Source organism: Salarias fasciatus, chromosome 20, assembly GCF_902148845.1.
Source record: "Salarias fasciatus chromosome 20, fSalaFa1.1, whole genome shotgun sequence".
Lineage (NCBI taxonomy): Eukaryota > Metazoa > Chordata > Actinopteri > Blenniiformes > Blenniidae > Salarias > Salarias fasciatus.
In genome coordinates this window covers 19816538-19835870 of record NC_043764.1, presented here as the reverse complement: position 1 = coordinate 19835870, position 19333 = coordinate 19816538, and positions in this window count along the sequence as shown.

Here is a 19333-nt window from a genome sequence, read left to right as displayed (position 1 = left end):
GCATTCTCCCTTCAAATAACGTGCTGGATTTCCTAATTTCTGTTGTCTAGTGAGATAATAATCACAGCTACTGAGATCAGATCCATTATTAGGCTTTTTATGTCATCTACTTAAGATTTTTGAGGCATATTTTGTGATTTTAATTAATCTGTTGCGTCTCAAGTGTGTTTCAATAAATTTGCTCATCCCCCTGAACCCCAGATTTACTGCATGTTGTTCAGTCAGACACACACTCAGTGCTGCACAGCGCATTTTGCATATCAGTGCATGTGAGGCCGTCCTCTTGACTCTGAGGACACGGGAACCTTGAATTGTCCTTTGGGACTTCAAAGCTTTTTTTGAACCACCAGCCTCTTCTCATCTTATTAGTGTCAAACTTCTTAAAAATAGACCAGATCTGTAAAACTGTTAGTGTATAGTGTCTGAAACCAAATAGAAATGCATTTTGTAACCGTGCATTGCCATGGATTTACCCATTATATCTCCGAACATTTCAATTTGAAACATTTACTTGACATAAAATGCAAAAAAAAAAAAAATACATGTACAACTTGGACTAATTCAGCAAAACCATCAACCAGACTGCTTTTTATTAGAAGACGGATCCTTATTCAGCAAATTTAAGTCAAATTCATGGCTCAGCTGTCATCGCCTTAGTTTTTTATGTGAACCCTGTAAAATTTAAATGCCCATCTGCTCCTAAGCAAATGCCATTATGGACATATTGCGCTCTCCTTAAGTAGAAACCGATCTGCTTCCTGAGTTTAAAACTGTATTTTTTCATGACAAGCTATCGAGGAACTGTAGTCTGAAAGATGAATTCTCTCATCTTTCTTATTGAAGGATAGAAGTTAAACGTTTTTGTGTTTTTGCTTCTTTAATGTTTCCATGCTGTCGAAATCTTATCAGTATATTTACACGGTGGCATGTAGACTGAGTCGGGATAGAAAACCCCAAACTGGAGCAATTTCACTGCTACGATCAGATCAATATCATTAAAAAAGATAAAGCAATTCCCCTGCTTCCATTTAACTTCATCACTGACTGAAGCTTCAGGACATTCTGAACCTGAATACATGACGACAAACTTCAACAAGCTTCAATCAACTGGTTAAAAATTTTAATTAGTTGACAGAGATTTTTTTTTTCTTTCTTGTTTATTCAGATACTATCTTTATTCATAAAAAGTGATGCAGCTGAGGATGGCATTTCTAAAGTAATATTCTGAATTCATCTCTTCTCATTCCATGGATGAGGATGAAAGGACGAATTATGAAGATGGGATATCTAAAGGTATGATTGCTATTTTGTAGTTTAAAAAAAAAGGTATTTCACATTTACATATTTTGAGTTACTTGTTGTTGGAAGAGCCATTCGAGGGACAAAAGGAATATTTGTCCGTGTTGCGCTGCGGAGAAACGCTGAATTATGAATAGGACTGCCTTCAGTCTACATGCTCTGTTTATAAATGATGAACGCTCAAAAAGCCAAAGAGCTCTCAAGTGGCAATGATACAAACAATTCACAAATAACTGCGACTGCTCAGCTTCCGAAGCTTTACTAACAGCTGTCGTACAAATTCAAACAAGTGTGCCTCTCCATGAGCTCTCTGCTCTGGACTCGCACGGCCTCTTCGCTCTCTCCACTGACGCTTTTTTTTTTTTTTTTCTTCCTTCCATTCTCCACATTCCCATTCACACTGACCGGCAGTCAGGGCCCGGCTTTTAGCAGTGTCACGGGGTTGGCGATGGGAGGAAGCCTTGTGAGGCTCGGGCCTGCGAGAGTGTCTGGAGGTGTGAGGTTAGTGGAGGTCTGCCCCCCCCCCTCCCCTCCTCCTCCTCCTCCTCCTCCCCTCCGCCCGTCCCCTGGAGGTGCTGCTCGGGCTGCTGCAAGGTCAGCCTGTTGTTGTCTGCATGTCTCTGGGGCTAAGTGCTCTGCTCCGAGTCGCCGCTGGAAGATGAGGTGAGGTTTGAAAGCATCGGTCTTCTTACATGGCGTCGCATTAAGAGAGAGATCACAGGGAAACAGGAGAGACAGACTTTTTCTTTCTTCTTCTTTTTTTTTTTTTTTTTTTTCGTCCTGATACCTGGAAGCTGATGAGGACAGAAAAAAGATGGATGCAGCTCCAGCTCGTCCCAACTCTCATTACGGCGGCACAGGAAAACACAAAGACCCAGTCAGACTAATCACTGAACTATGCCCAGGAAAGAGTTTGCCACAGATCTGATTTCCTGGGAATACTGCAGTACAGTGGTGCCTGCGCACTATTAACTCAACAGATATATATATATTTTTTTCATTTTCAGTCATCAATACTGAGCGTGATTTTATGGTCGTTGCGTTTTTGGTTAATTGCCCGCCACGTAGCCCATCGGTCGTGTCCACCGCTCTTTCAGACGTCGATACAGTGTGAAATGTGTACTCGGGTACTTGATGAAAAGTGAACTCAGACCTAATGATTCCTGCTGTGGCTGGATTTTGTCTTAAGTGTTATTAGTGCTGTGCCATTGAAACTAATTTTTCTTCCTTTCTTGAGTTTCTCCTCTGAAATGTCAGATGTAATTCACATTTATGCCCTTATACTATTATAAAATACAATTACACCTTTCATTTATACAGCACAGCTCAAATTTATTCTCAATTTAAAGAAATAAATCTTCAATGCATCCTATTAAAATACATTATTACATTGTTGTGGGGGGAAAATACATAAAAAAAAACCAACAAAACATTTAATATTGCTTCAAACATTTCTCAGTGCATATAAGAAGATTTCTTTGAGTTCCTGGCAGATCAATCATGTTCGATGCCTTCAGTGTTTCATATATGTATTGATTTGACAGAGGGGCTATAGGGTGGGCCGAGGGGGGGTCTGGAGTGAGACAGCAAGAGGTGGAGAATGTTTTCAGTGTTCGCAGCTCGGCAGCCTTGTTGCTTTTGTCTCAGCGTGGCTACTGCCCGTGGTAACAGTTTACTTTGATGAAGGAGCCCGTTTGCGAGATCAATTTCCGATCTATCTTTCCAGCGACAAAAATGATGAACATTCCAGACAGCGATCGCCCCGGCTAAGAATAGCGACAGGCTAACGGCAGATGAGCTGGTGCCGGCTGGTCGATGTTGGATGTAAAGTCTCGGGTTAACACATTGCAGGATGAACGTGTGAATAAAAACACTGCCGTGTGCAAAATATGCAGAAAAGATTGCTAAATATGTAGCTTCAAGCTTCCTGTTGCTTCATGTATCACATGCTAAGATGCTATTATTTACAAGCCCCTGATTATTTCTTTTTTTCAAAAATCAGAGCAAAAAAAAATCAGTCAGTTCTTCCACAAACATTTTGGTTGGAAGCATAACACTCGCTAAAGATAAACCGCTCATCTTGTCCAAACAATGGCAGAATGATTTTACTGATTGTGTGTAATTGAAATGTGCCGGCGCTAAATGATCTGCTGCTTTTTCAGACTCATAGCAAGGTTCAGAGAGTCTGTGTCAAACAGCATAGCGGCGATTCGGGACGACAGAAGAGGAACAAAGGAAATCAGACAAACAAACTATAGGAGTGAAAAATGATGCGGCACATTGTTGTTGGAGAAGGTAATCTGTTCAGCAATTCAACTTTGAAATAATTGCTTTTGTAATTACGGCTGGAAACAAAAGAAGCACTCGTGTTTTTGATTTGTTCGTTTTGGGCTTCACCTGTTCTCAACCTACACAAAGTAACTTTCAAATCCCGCTGCATGGTTTAATCAGTCCATCTTTGTGTGGCGTTGCGCGCCGTGTGATTTATAGAGTCGAGAAACTGACACGGACTCCGTGATTATACAGAAACCGCGGCACAAATCTCCTTGTAAGATTCCTGATCGATGGCTTTGTTTTGAGTGTGCAGGCAGCAAAGTGTAAACCTGGACACAACGCATAGGTTGAATCGAATGACAAAAGTACGAAACTGAAAGGACATTTAAAAGTGGAATTCCCAGAAGCAGGACAGCTTCAGTTGTCATAACATGACACTGCGATTACAAAGTTCTCAACAGGTTGACAAGTTAATGTGACTCAGAAGAAGTTGCTCAAAATTGCATTTCTTTTTACTTCACCAAATAACCTCTACAGCTCCAGTGAATCTGAATCTGGCAGATACACACAGGTGGCTGCGCCGTGTCTGCGACTCCATTTCACCAGGCATTACTGAAATCCAAATTTAAAGCTGTATGTGCGACAATTTACCACCTGAGCTCGGAGCGGCGGCTCAGCAGATGATCTCATAACCAGTATAAAACAGCATAACACGCTGCTCAGTCAATGCTTTTATCCCAATCATTCAACGCGACTGCAGGAGCAGAAATTTAATGTCGCCGCGGCAGGAACCGAAACCACAGTGACACAGGCTATTTAGGATCACAAAATTTAATCGCGCATTCATGAAGTGCAAGTTTAACACTAACATCTGATTATTGTGTCCCAGAGTACGAGCTTTGCGAAGCCAGGACTGTAAAATCGTCTTTGTCTCGGTTGATAATAGAGCCAGGATGATGCCTGAGCTTCGTTCTCACGCTGTCCTCTTTTTTAATGTCGGCTATATTGATTATGAAATGGTCTGGAAACATTCATATATCTTTATTGGTATTTTACGTCTTAATGTCGCTGGTAAATGGAATTCACTGATATGCTGCTTTCACAGCGGTCCAAAGCACTTTACATTGTTAGTCTTGTTCACACACACACTCATGGGGCCGACTCAAGCGAATGATTTTGGTTCAGTATCTTGCTCAAGGACACGCTGAGAGGGAGTGATTGGGGTTCGAGCCTGCAACATTGCAAAACCTTCATATCACCAATATGTAGCTTCATAATATGCGTGTTTCTGTTTTGAAGCATTTACCAAAAATAAGAAAAATCCCTGTGATGTTTTTCTTCCTTCTTAAATGTAACATTTTTGTGAATCTCGGATCCTTAAGTCAGTTCGATAGATCAGGATACATTTATTCTCATGTCTTCTTCATCGTCAGATACTAAGGAAGCTGAAATGAACCTGCAGACTAAACTAAACAGCAAATACACACAAAATTATGCTCCTCCGAAGTGCGTCCTCATTGCGTGTTCTCACGTTCTCAAAAATAGGGAAAGTATTTCATTTAGTCCAAAACGACATTTAATCTCACTAATTCATATTCTGCCTTACGCTTCACAGGGCAATCATTTAATCTGGTTAAATTGGGAAATCTCCTAAGTTGTTGAAGGACATTTTATATATTTTAAGACTTTAAAGTCAATATGAAGATGAACTTTTTTATCCCAGTTTTAGCATCAAAGCTCTTCAAGCTACAGCAAAACTCTCGAAATGGGCTTTATTCCTGCTGAAACATTGACTTTTCATTGAGTTTCATTGCCCTTAAATACCAAAAAGTTCACTTAATATGAATTTAGTAAACTTTATGGGTGTATGACAAAATGATCCTGCAACTGTGCAGGATGTTTGTGATTAAATTCAGCTTTTTTAAATTTTAAAATGAACGCACCAATCCGGAGCACTTTTCTTTTCTTAAATTAAAGTGAGAAAAAACACAGATAATGAATTTGTTCACCTGCTTGTTTAAAAGAGTACAGTTCATACTTTGAGTTCTGAATTTGAACAGTGTGACAGATTATCTCTTCCTTTGAATGTTTTCAAACCACATCCACCATAAACTCTCCGCATGGCCTCCAGAGTAATGAAATACCGAGTCCTCAAACATCTGACAGACATATTTCATGAGGTATTTCATATAATTCTTGATAGTATATCTCAAATATCTTGGATGTTTTCTGGCACAGTCATGATCAGATCACCTCTTGTGTTGCTTGCAGCTCCTGCAAGTTCATTCTCAAGTAGGCGACCAAAAATACTGATGGTAAAAAACTTTATTGGCTCTTTTGAATAAAACTGCATTAATGCACCATGTTCACTGGAAGCAGGTTTTGCAGAGGATGAATTTGAAGCAGTCCCTGGTAATCATAGTCTACAACAAATGGTTGTTTACCAAAAAAAAAGGGCTGATGTAGTGATTTAAATTAATCCTGTCATGTTTTCAATTACACAGCTTGCTCAACTTTTCGTACTCGGTCCGTTCCCACAAATAAGGTTTCTTCATGAGCAAGTCAATACTGAGCAGTTAAAATGTGTGAAATTGAATAGTTTCGTCTCATTTGTGAGAGCAGAGTGTTTAGAGATCAAAGTGTAAATTTGTGGGAATGAAACCCCCACTGATGGCGTGTGGAGTATTTTTTTTCCATCACATTTACATTACCTTAAGGTAATGGGATGTGAGGAAATGTTCACGCGTTCCATTTTTGGATTTTTTTTTTTTTTCGCCCCCCCTATTATCAGATTTTAATTTCACTGCCGTGTTGCTGCACAAGCAGATTCTGAAACATCCCATCTGTACTTCTGTACTCTCTCTCCCCACTATGCTACCCTCATTTTCACTTTTCAACTTCTCTTTGGGACAGCTCACGCACAAATAACCCCCCGAAGGTTCGCAGTATAGCAGCGACACTGGCGATATTTGTCAGCTTTATCCAAACACGACACGATCTGCCAGTAAATCTTTCATTTATACCTATGCAGAATTTATTTATATAAAAAATACATCCTTCCATCTGGTCGGTCACATGCGACCTACATTGGTGTGACATGCCACAAGGCTCCCTACCTCCTGTCCTCCAAACACACACACACACACACACACACACACACACACACACACACACACACACACACTCCCCACCTTCCTCCCTCTTCTGACCCGACCTGTCAGATCTGAGCCATCCCAGGGCGTTTAGCAGTGTTTGCCCCAGCTGAACCCTGATCCACCTCGCGGCTCCTCGGGGGCATTTCTCATGGCTCAGCCTGATCTTGAGCGCTCCAGCTGGGGCTGACTCCCTCAGGGTGGGGGGTGGGGGTGGGGTGGAGGACGGAGAAGGGGCGGCGACTGGGCTCTGAGACAGCAACAGTGTGAAAAGCTCCAGACTATGACAAGAGGACCCGGGGGCCTCGGTGATATGTACACACAAGCTCACATGTGTCACAACAACCTCCGCTGCACGCACACACACACACACACACACACGCACGCACTCCTCATGCATGCATGCATGCACGTAGATAAAAAGTCAATATGCAAATATGCACACTGCGGATGATGAAGTACACACACACACTTGCATATAAGTCAAGGGCGCCCGGTTCCGGCCGAAGGGTGACCTTTTTATCAAAAACTCTTACAGTAATTAAAGGGAAACAAAGAACTATAAATTAGCTGAGTGGTAGGGTTAGTCAGGCCATTTTTATTGTGTGTGTGTGTGTGTGTGTGTGTGTGTGTGTGTGTGTGTGTGTGTGGGAGTAACGGAGCTCCTGTTTTCAGCACACTGCAGGAGCCTGATGACTGCTGTGTGCCTCGCTCTTTTAAGGCTCACAGAAGAAGATGTGCGGGGTGCACCGCTGTGCTCACTGAGACTGCTAACATTAAGAAAGCAAAGCAAATCTAATGTTCTTGCTTAAAGACCCCAAACTTGAGATATAAAGGCGGCGAGGAGAAGCAGTGCCGACGCTGGCTGAGCTATAAACTTTGAAATGAAAGCATCAAGAGTTAGTGTGCACTTTGGAGTTTAATCTGTGCTATTGATCATGGTGTGCTCGCTGCCTGAGGGAATCAGTGTTTTTTATTATAAGGCGGATAATCTCTAGTAATCATAATCAGCTCAGCATTTTCTCTTTATCAGCACAAGGAAGGCTATTCAATCCTTGTCCAGAGGGCTGTGTTGTTATCCTGTTGGTCTGTGTGTGCGTGTGTGTGTGTGTGTGAGTCAGTGTGAGTTTGTGCGAGAGTGTGTTGTGAACTTCCAGCACAACAGCCAGGAGGCTCTGAGAGTGAAAATCAGGACCATAGACGGAGCGAGACGAGGCGCCGGTTGGGTGCTGTGGGGAACTTCCATGAGCAATACCTCCACTCCTGCAGATAAGAGGGGAGACTAATCACTGCCACACTATCCACAAGCAGGCACGTCTGCTCGGGAACCGGCAGAGGAATATAATGAGACACATGCTTTCACAAGCTGAATCTTCACTTTCCATCTTACAGTTAAAGAGCAAAACTGTAAAAAAGAAAAAGTAAAAAAAAAAAAATGCACTGGCTTGTGGTCCCTGAAGAGCTGCAGGAAGTTGTGGGTTTTCAGGCACATCTGGGTGTCGTTTCTCTCCAGGTGGACCAAGCAGGAAGGAAGATTTTTTGGATTGATGAGTATCTCTGAGAGGGGATTCTGATTGGCTGTGAAGATGATGATGCTGCTGCTTGTTGTGCAGTTTCATTGTGTAAAAGAAATGCTGTAGTAATTGCATGGTGGTAGAACAGGCTGTATCCATTCTGGAGGTTGGCAGTTCTTTTCTCTCCCTCACACACACACACACACACACACACACACACACACACACACACACACACACACACACACAGTCTCATATTTCCATCCTTGTGGGGACCTTCCATTGACTCCCATTCATGTCTAGCCCCTAACCCTGACCCTTATCCTAACCCTAACCCACACCACAACAAAGCCTAACCCTAAAGAAATATTTTTGCACTTTTACTTTTTTCAGTGACAACAACATGGTCAAGAAAACACTGTTTCTCCTACTTAGGACCGGACAAAGGTCCCCACAAGGCACGTCGTTCCACGTTTTGCTATCCTTGTGGGGACATTTGGCCCTAACAAGGATAGAAATACGAGAACACACACACACACACACACACACACACACACACACACACACACACACACACACACACACACACACACACACACACATGCTACCCCTGTGTAAAAGTGTCCTTGGGAAGGCCACAAAACCCCAGTTTGCCCCTGATGGCGTGGGGGCACCTGGCATCGGCAGCACTGGTGTTTGAGAATGATTTTTTTATGCTAATGTTTGAATGTGAAATTTAATTTAAAGTGTGTTGACATTACTGAGAGGTATGTAATGCTCTCCTAAAGTACATTTACCTTCATACATTTTGCACGCATATCTTTACATGACTCTGTCTCTTAAGATTTTAGCTTACTATTGACTTTTTGACCCGTCCTCCATTAGATTAAACCATGTTTTGCTTTTTTCAAGTTGCATTGAATCCAATCCATTTTACCTACACCCTTATAATTAATCTCTTTTCCTTTGATTTCTTTTCCACTTTCCTACATAATCCATACACGTACGCTGATACCTACTTCCATGTTTAATTTACTCGCAGGCTTCAGCCCCATGTTCATTAATTATAAGTGTATCATGAAAGGTAACATTTACTCCCTCTGCACCACATTTGGTTTTAACTGTGTTTTCTGCAGATTTGTCGATGTGCATCAGCTTTCACATTACACACAATCATTTGATTCATGGATAGAATAGGAATATTGATGAGTGCGGCCTTTATGCATGCACGCACGCACGTGCCTGGATTTGTGTATGTTTTCGCAGTCTTGGCCGTGTTTGGTTCTTATTACTGTGGAACAAATTTGTCTGAGAGTGTGGGGTCATTTTTTCCGACCTCATCATGATAACCAGCAGCATGTTGCCTCCATAATAGCTGAGTGGTTGCACCCTCAATTCCTCTTCAGTGCTTTTACCCAGATGCAGCAAAGGGACAGCGTGGCACTTAAACATGCAGCTGCTAAAAGCTGCCCCCCATTGACTCTCACCTCCGGGTAACACAGATAAATATCCAGCTTTAGTCTCAGCAGGCAATAACTAAGTGTGTTAGCGTGCACATGTCCGAGTACAACCTACTTACAAGATGGTCTTTCCTTTCTCTGAATGGGCAAAATAAAATTTAACGGCGCATATTAGCATTTAGACATACAGGGACAAAGAAAAAAAAAAAAGGGGGAGGAGGGCCGTGTTGACCTGCTTTTAACATTTCTGACTACTATAATTAATTGAAGATGAGTTGTGCCTTAAAAACGGCACTTATGAGGATTATTATTATTCTAGGCCTAAAGCAATTTGAAGAAAATCGGTGACGTTTCAAAGCTGATGTCTCCCGTGTTCACCTGAGGAATCTGTAGCCGTGGGCTCGACTTCCAAATCAAGAAAAAGGCAATTTGAGCAACGCTCCGAACTAACAGCCGGACCGCTGAGATCAGCCGTTTTCACTGAACAGTGACTCTTTGTCTCTGTTGTATCATTAGAGATAAATTAATGAGAGATAAATCTGGGATTCTCTGTTTATTTTTACATGAGGCGTGCGTCTTGGGAAGGGGCGACATTATCGTAACCATCTATTTCTGTCAAGATAATTTTCTCCAAGATTCTCGGTGTTGCGCGCTGTTAATACGTTCACTGCTCAACCACCCGAATGATTATTTGTTTGTTCGTCTTTTGTTGACTGCACACAATCCACCGCCCCCCCCCTCCTTCCCAAAGTCATACTGGCCCCATGTTAATTATTTTGTCAACCCTCATATCTCTTTTAATTGTTGTGAGTTTGTTTATCCTGGAGATCAAATTGAGCTCGGGGAGACTGAGGGTGCTGCCAACACAGATCAGCGAGGAAGACAGATGAATGCATATCAAATAGCCTGACAGTGGGGGCCGCCGTGAGACGTGCTGGCAGCATTAGTGACTTTAATGGACGTATGGATAGTGAGCCCACGTTCGCGCGCCCGATATAGCTCCGTTCAGTTGCTGCTTTCATACGAGTGTCAGACATGCAGGAACGATAACATAGCTGCTCATCAAGTGAGGTCACTATCTTCCCTACATTACATTTAATAGCTTAATGTGCCGGCGGCTATCCAACAGTTATTTCTACGCGGACGGGTAAAATTAACCGGGTCTGCACTTTCGCACCCTGAAGGAAACCTGCTTTTAACCAAAGAACTGTACTAATATGAGTTTAAATGTAAGTGCCGTAACTTTGCTGCTGCGTCAAATTTTCGCCCGACGTTGTGGCTCGACTTGTGATCGCGCCGTTTCCTCGCATTTATATCATTTTCAGAAATTATGTATCGATATTAACTTTTAATTTGCGGCTCAAAAAAAATATACATGAAAATAGCATCTGGGGGGAGCATTTCCTTTCCCTCTTGAAGTAAAATTATTCATTACTTGGCTGATAACAGTGTTTGCAAGTCAAGTAAAATTATAGCAGTCATCACTTTAGTTGAATGTTGCATCTTATCCTGACATGAATCTAAATAGGCTTTATGCTGCTGATTTTACTGTTTTTCCCAGATTGTGTGAGTTTATAGAGGCCAAGATAAACACACAGGGAAACGCTCTACAGGATGCAAACAATACCAGAGGAAACTATCTTGGTTCTTTTTTATCATGGTCCATGAGCTTTGAATGCCTCAAACCTTCATAATCACAATTGGGAGTATTAAACTGCAAATTACTGTTACTGTTCTTGAGCAAAGGAGACAAAATGATACAATAATAGTGCAATGAATTTGGTGTAATAGCGTTAAGTGAATATTTAAAAAAAAAAAAACTAATGCTGTGCAACTTCATTGCAGCGTTTCATTTTAGTAGAATACATGTGATAAATGTAATGCAAACGAAACGACAACAACAACAAAAAAAAATCAAAGTATTCGATACAAGTGCACACAATAACAGCGTCTTGTTATTCGGCTGAACCTCTATAAGAGGCCGACTTGAAGCTTGACACATAATAGAGCTGGAAAGTGAACTGTGAAATTAAAATATCGATAAGCGTGTGTGAGTGATACAAAAAAGAAAGAAAAAACAAAAAGCAGCAGAGTGGCCTTTTAATGTGGAAAGCCTCAGGCACACCTGTGCAATAATCCTGCTGTCTAATCACCATCTTGATATGCCACACCTGCGAGGGGGAGGGATTATCTCAGCAAAGGAGAAGTGCTCATTAACACGCATTAGGGGGGGAAAAAAAAGAAGATTCTAGAGAAATAGATCCTTTCTGTATATAGAAAAAGATCTTGAGTTCAGCTCATGAAAATAAAAGTGTTGCGTTTCTGTTTTGTTCATTGTAACAACAGGAAATACCAGAGTGATGAAACGGAGAAGTTCAATTCGAAATCATCGTTTTCATTCAGTGTTTGGTGTTTATGAATGAAAATGATTATTTACAGGCCGTGCGGTGATTAGCGCTCTTGCCTCACAGCAGGAAGGTCTTGGGTTCAAATACTGCCTAGAGTCTGGGGCCTATCAGTGCGGAGTTTGCACGTTCTCCTAGTGTGTGCGTGGGTGCAGGTGCTCTGGCTTCCTCCCACGGTCCAAAAACATGCATGTCGGGCTAATTGGCGACCTTAAATTGCCCTCAGGTGTGAATGTGAGTTTGCTCAAGCCATCACTCACAGCAGTACTCCTCAGTGCAGGCTCATCGCTGGACAATGTTGGTGCTTAAATCAACTTTTATGCATCGCAATAGAGATCAGAACAAATCTGAGAGCGGACCTTGACTCCTCGTCCTCCTCTCACAATGCCGACACATGGAAGAGCTGACCCTGCTGTCCTTCTGTAGGGGTGGTCGACTAATGGAAAGCTTTGAGGACTCCGAGCTGACAGCTGGTGCAAAACATTGTGAGTTGAACGTCAGGGTCTGCTTATTAAAGGGTAACTGCGGAGGGTTGGTGAGCCGCCCAACAACCAGGCCACTGAAAGACTTGAAGATCCAAGACCAAGCAAAAAATTCCTTTTTTCACACTGACCAATAGTTTTAGCCACATTAAGGCCCATCTGGGGGGTGATGGGGTCAGAGGTCGTGCTCAGGGACCCACACGTCAGCTCCTCTAACCATGTTAGTCTGTTTATCAGAGTGTGTACATAAAGGTTTAATCCAGTTTCAAAGTGGTGATGCTTACTGGTGCAGCGATTCCCCAACTCAGTGGTGTGTTGATCAACATGATCATTAACAGTCCAACCTCTCAAAGCCTCCAGCTTTTATTTCATAATGACTCCTGTCGTTTCAGTGTGCAAAGCTCATTCTTGGAGGGTTTTTTTCTTTTCTTTTTTGTCTCTCTGGATTCGATAAACCGCCATTAGTCCCACAAGTAAGTGAGAACTTGCTTTCAGATGCTGGTTGTGTTATAAAAGCCATTTTTACACAGAGTGGCATTTTTTTTTATAACAAATCTTGTAGCACTGAAGAATTAAATTTAATGTTACAAAGCAAAAATTTTGAAACATGATAAACTTTTTAATATTTAATAACATTTATTTCTCTTACTTTTTAATCTGTTTGAGTCAGTCAGTATTAGAGTTTCTATTTGTATAAACATGTATTAAGCAGCATAGTTTGCATTTAAAAGTGAGCGTGTGCATATCTGGATGTGGGGGAATGGAAATTGGATTTGTGAAATAATGGCAGAAATATTGAGGGAAAAACTGCATTATGTTGGGGTGAAGGGTGGGTTTCTTGTACTAAATGTCATAAATATTAAACAATACCGGCATTGTATCAATTAAGCATTTGCTGCTAAATGTGGTCATTAACAGTCTTTCTTCTTCCCTCCTCCCTCCTCCTCCTACAGTGTTGCATCCACCATCTCCTCTTTCAATAACCAAAAAAAAAAAAAAAAGCCATCAAATCAGACAAATTATGTGCACAATATATGAAAACGTGTAAATTACAAGCCAGGGATCTACGAGAAAATGTCTAAAAAGAGTTCCATCCTTTTAATGTCTTGAAGAGTTTTATTTAAATTCAATTTTACGTTTCATTCATGAAAGCAAACATGGATAACTCAGTTATTCCTCCTTCCCGAACGGAAAGTGTGAGAGTGCTTCAGTGAAAATGTTTAAAATTACAATAAAAAAAAAAATCAGTATTTTTCTTTCCCTGGTGGACTCCACTGAGGTTGAATAATGAAGTGTGCACTTTGTAAGTATATCAAAAACAGAATTTTTAAAATATCTATGAAACACAGTTCTTCCTTTAAACGTTCCCACCTGCAGACGGTTGATTGATGTGTGAAACAATCCAGTCAGGCATATTTATTATAAATGTATTTAAAAAAATGGGGTGTTTCGCATGCATATTTTATCAAAGAGAGGAAGTAGCTGCAATTGGGCAGGGGAGAAACGTATTCCCTTTTCCTGCGTGACATTAAATCAACCATGCATGCGGGTTTATTGAAAAAAAATTGATAAGTAATGGTGAAGGTAAATAAGGTAGCACTTAAGAGATCCGGCGATGTTTCATTTTTCACAATTTGGCCGTTGACTCAGCATCTCTGGTTGCGCTATCTATTCAGACGATGGCTGGAATATTTCTTTAAGCTTCCAGAGAAGGTCACAAAAGTAATTAACCTTGTTCTGTGCGCTTCAACAAGAGAGCGTGAGACAAGGGTGCTCTCTCTCTCTCTCTCTCTCTCTCTCTCTCTCTCTCTCACTCATAAAACACACATGCATGCATGCACACAAACATTTCTTTTCCTCTTTTTTTTTTCAGGCTAATAGAAATAAAGATGGCATTAACACGCTGCGCGGTGCTCACATGAATTTACCCGTTAGGAGACTGGCACACGGAGAGACGGGCACTGACATTTAAATAATGGCAGCGTAATCACAGGAAGTGGGAGTGGACATCTCACTGTTTCTGCTCTCACTTCTTGTTGGCTGCTCTGTCCATCTCTCTCTCTCTCTCTCTCTCTCTCTCTCTCTCTCTCTCTCTCTCTCGCCTTCATCCCACCTTTTACTTGGCATTTGTCTGTACAGCTTCACCCCTCCCCATCCACCCCAATCCCCCCCCATTGCTCTTTCACTCTCCAGCGTTAGACAGTTTCAATTTAAGAAATCCACACAGGTGTTGAGAGGGCTTTAATGGCGGCGGTATTTTCTCCCCCCGTCAGCTGAGTCGGCCGCCTGGAGGTTTATTCACGCAGGCTGAGAGATTTCTTGCTGTGCACTTTAATGCTGCAGCCCCTCCTCTGGCTCTCCCTCACATCGCCGCTTGTGTTTTTCACAAATAAGCTTGTTACATCACATAATGCCTCCCTGCCTCTCCAGACAGCAGGCCGTTCATTTCTGGCTCCGACGACTCAACATGATTTTGCAGATTTTTCACTTTTCGTTTCCCAGCTTGCTTTAATTGCATATGTCGGTCTTTAAAGTGAGACTTAAGGCTTCTTTGTGAGACTTTCGGTGTGTGTGTGTGTATGTGTGTGCGTTGGGTGAAGCTGATGGTCTGGACAAAAGGCTGTCGAGCTAACGGAGCGTTTCGACAATGCTGCTCAAGTATTAGGTTTAAAAGACAGGCTGGATGTGTGTGTTCCTTTCCTCCAGGCACAAAGCCCAGTGCGCTGCGTTTTACTTCCACAGGCAGTCAGCTTGTTTATAATGCATGTATCGTAGCGCCATCAACACTTTTGATCATAGAAGATGGATATTCACTTTCACGCATCATTTAACTAGAAGATGACAACTGCAGCGAGCGACGTCAGATGCAACAAATGCCGAAACAAACCTCCTCCAGATGCAGGGATGCTCACTTCCCCCCAAAAAGAAAATTAAAATATAAAATGCATGAATGAAAGAAAGCACATCCAAAAGTACTCAGGTCATCGTTATCATGATCTCCTCATTTAAATGCAGTGTGTTTTCTCTAACTTTAACCGTAAGCCGAAATGCTTTAAACAGGGCTGAGTCAATTACAATGAAACAGTGTATAAAAATCATCATTGTTAAAGTCTGTGAATAAAACACACAGCATAAAGTGGAGGGATTTGCACATATTACTCCCTAATCTTTATGGCAACTTTGAAGGAAGTGAGAAAGCTCCAAGTGTGATAAAGTCTTAACAGAGAAGAAATTGGGGTGGATCATGCACATAATTTACAAATATTGCGATATATTTCAGCCTACACACATAGCCGTAGTCTGCATAAATTAACCTCCATCATATGGAGCCTTTCCAATGCAGAACTAACGGTTTCATCTCCTAAACCAAACTGCAAACATTTCATTTTAATCATCTGTTCTTAACTGTAAATGCATGTGGCTATCTACTAAATTGTTACTTTGGTCCCAGCTCTCTGCAGGTCATTCACTAGGTCCCCCCGTGTGGTTCTGGGATTTTTGCTCACCGTTCTTGTGATCATTTTGACCCCATGGGGTGAGAGCTTGCGAGGAGCCCCAGATCGAGGGAGATTATCAGTGGTCTTGTATGTTTTCCATTTTCTAATAATTGCTCCCACAGTTGATTTCTTCACACCAATCTGCTTACCTATTGTCATTTTAGTCTTCCCAGCCTGGTGCAGGTCTACAACTTTGATTCTGGTTGTCCATGGACAGCTGTTTGGTCTTGGCCATAGTGGAGTTTGGAGTGTGACTGTTTGAGGTTGTGGACAGGAGTCTTTTACACTGATAATGAGTTCAAACAGGTGCCGTTAACACAGGTAATGAGTGGAGGAGAGAGGAGCGTCTTAAAGACGAAGTTACAGCTCTGTGAGAGCCAGAAATCTTGCTTGTTTGTAGCTGACCACATACTTATTTTCCACCATAATTTGCAAATAAATTCTTTAAAAAATCAGAAAATGTGATTTTCTGGATTTTTTTTTTCTCATTCTGTCTCTCATAGTTGAGATATACCTATGATGACAATTACAGACCTCTCTCATCCTTTTTAGTGGGAGAACTTGCACAATTGCTGGCTGACGAAATACTTTTTTGCCCCACTGCACATAAATATAACGATCAAACTTGACTATTTAGAGGAAGTAATAGTCATAGGTTTCCGTAGGTGAACCTGCAGACAGATCATTATAATGTATGTACACAGTATATACAATATATTCTACGAAGAAAACATTAAAAAAAAAAAAATCCTTGCCTTGAGTTGGGAAAAACAGGTAGTTTTGACATTTAAAAAAAAGTTTCCTCACAGCAGTCACAGTGGATTTCTTTGTGCTAAAGTGCGACCTTTTCTAACCTGAAGTCTACATTTTGAAAAATATAATTGTGTATTTTAAAGGCTGCTTTGCCGTTTATTTTCTGTCCACATAGTAACGACTGCTTTAAACACCCTGCGGCAGACGGTCACCATCTCTATTGCTTGTTTGTGCACAGGGAAATGTTTCGGTCTAATCCCACCAACAAACAACTGATTTTGCAATCTTGGAAACTAATTCGTTTAATTGGGAAAAATCTTGTAGTTCTCCAGAGAGGCTGTGAAAGACAACAAAGTTGATGGTTCTTCAGTCATGATGGACAGGCGTGATGGACAGTCGCGGTCTTTTCCTCATTAGGCAGGGAGATATTTTTTTTTTACTCTCCTGATTAAACTGCATCTACTTTCTGGACGATGGGTCGTCAGGATGTGACCTACCTGTCCCACTGACAATTTTTGGCCCTCCGTTTAATTATTTGTCCTTTTTTTTTTTTTTTTCATGTAGCGGAAAACTGCTGACGCTTGCTATTTTCACGAACACTGTGCATCTTTAGCTGCCAGGGAATATTAGACCCACTTGACCTCCCTGGAGTTACCTGCCCACACAAATCATCATTCAGCTCTGAGACACTGCAGAAAAGAAGAAGAAGAAAAAAAAAGAACAGAACTTTAACAAGTTGTGTATGTTAAAGTTTACATCACCAAATTACTGCACAGTGAAACAAACATCAAAAAAAAAAAAAAACCCAAAATCCACCTTGACAACTTTTGTTGCTTTATGGGTTTATCTTAACTTTTAAATAAGTTTGGGGAATATGCCGCACAGATTAAAACAAATGCCATCAAAGCTGCGGAGCAGCTGTGGATAAGAGGAGATCTTTCATCAGGCACCAACAACAGGTATCCTGCTTAATTATAGCACATCAGTAAAGATGAAACTCGTGGCTTCAATCAGCACCTTTGAAACATCATCAGAAATGCAGCGCATGCAAGGATCAACAAACACCAAAGACTCACGGTGATGTGAACTGAGGAGCATTAAATGGAAAAAAGTTAATAAAAATTGTTTTTATGTAACTTATCGGGTGCTTTCTCTTCTTGTTTGCTATAATAATCACAAAAAAAATCACCGCAATGCTTTCTTTTGAACTTTTTGATATTCAAGGATTTAATTTTCTAATTCATTTATTAAATAATTTGTACACAGTAACTGTTTTTTGGAGAGGCAAATCTGCAGTGTGATTAAAATTTAAGAGTTTTTGTTTTTTTTCTTCTCTCTTTTTTTTTTTTAAAGGGGCCCCCACTCCAAACATAGTCTGACATCCATGGCAATTAAATTAGCTGCTGAAATAACCCGTCTTGCACTCCGGTGGTAGTCAAAATAAAGCCCCTTTGACAAAAACAGTACATGAAAGGAGCTCCTAAAACCTCTCAGCATTATTTCTCCCGTAGTTTACACCACGAGCGCCCCAGTTTCTGCTGCGTTTCTGAATAATGAATGCTTCATGACACAGTGCCCGGGCATCAATCCAAAAAAAACAAATCTATTTGCCAAAGCAAATCTAGAATTGATAATGACCAGGGAAAGGAATATTACCGAATTAATGCGTTCATATTCATTTTCGACAGTAACATCCATCAATTGCGAGTCTTTCCATTATGTCTTCTGAGCAAACGGCAGCGAGATTTTAATCCGAGGGAACACGTGCACAGTGCGGCTTGAACCTGGGGACAGCTGCGGATCAATATTTATCTTATTGAGTACAGTTTTTTTGTGGCCAAAGGTTGTTTAATATTATCCCGATCATTATCTAGAAATAGTAAAATCTATGTTGACGCTGATCCACTTAGGGAATGCGAGGGTGAAGCTGGGATATGGAAACGGGAGCGGTGGAAGATACACAAAGGGACGGCGGGTGAGACGGAGACGGCGTTGCCCAGAGTGAGATGTGGCACAGATGGTGGGGAGTGTTGGTAATCGGGGGGCCGCCATCCTGTGTTCCCCAGACACATAACTCAAACGCACCATTATTGCATTGACACAGTGATTGCTTCGCTGACATCTCCATATCTGGCCGGCATCCGTATACTGCCGCATTAAAAACCTGGAGACATAACACATGGAAAATAACCGTGTCCCAAACAGCGAAATAAATTTCACCCACTGTGAGAGGGGATTTTATTATTGACAGTTTTATTAACTCCAAAGGTAGACCGGCTGAAGGTGGGAAAAGATAAAACACGTCATTAATTTCATTGCCATCTCTTGAATTTTTCAAACAAGAGTAGATTTGAGCGCTAAATGCTTCCATAAGCTTCCTCAGCTGTTGACTTCAACACCTGCTCGGCTGCTTCTTTTGTCTGTCTGGAGGTTTCTCTGTTTCATTACCGGTAAATATCTCCTGCCTCCACCCAGGCTTGTTTCGGAGACGTTAAGG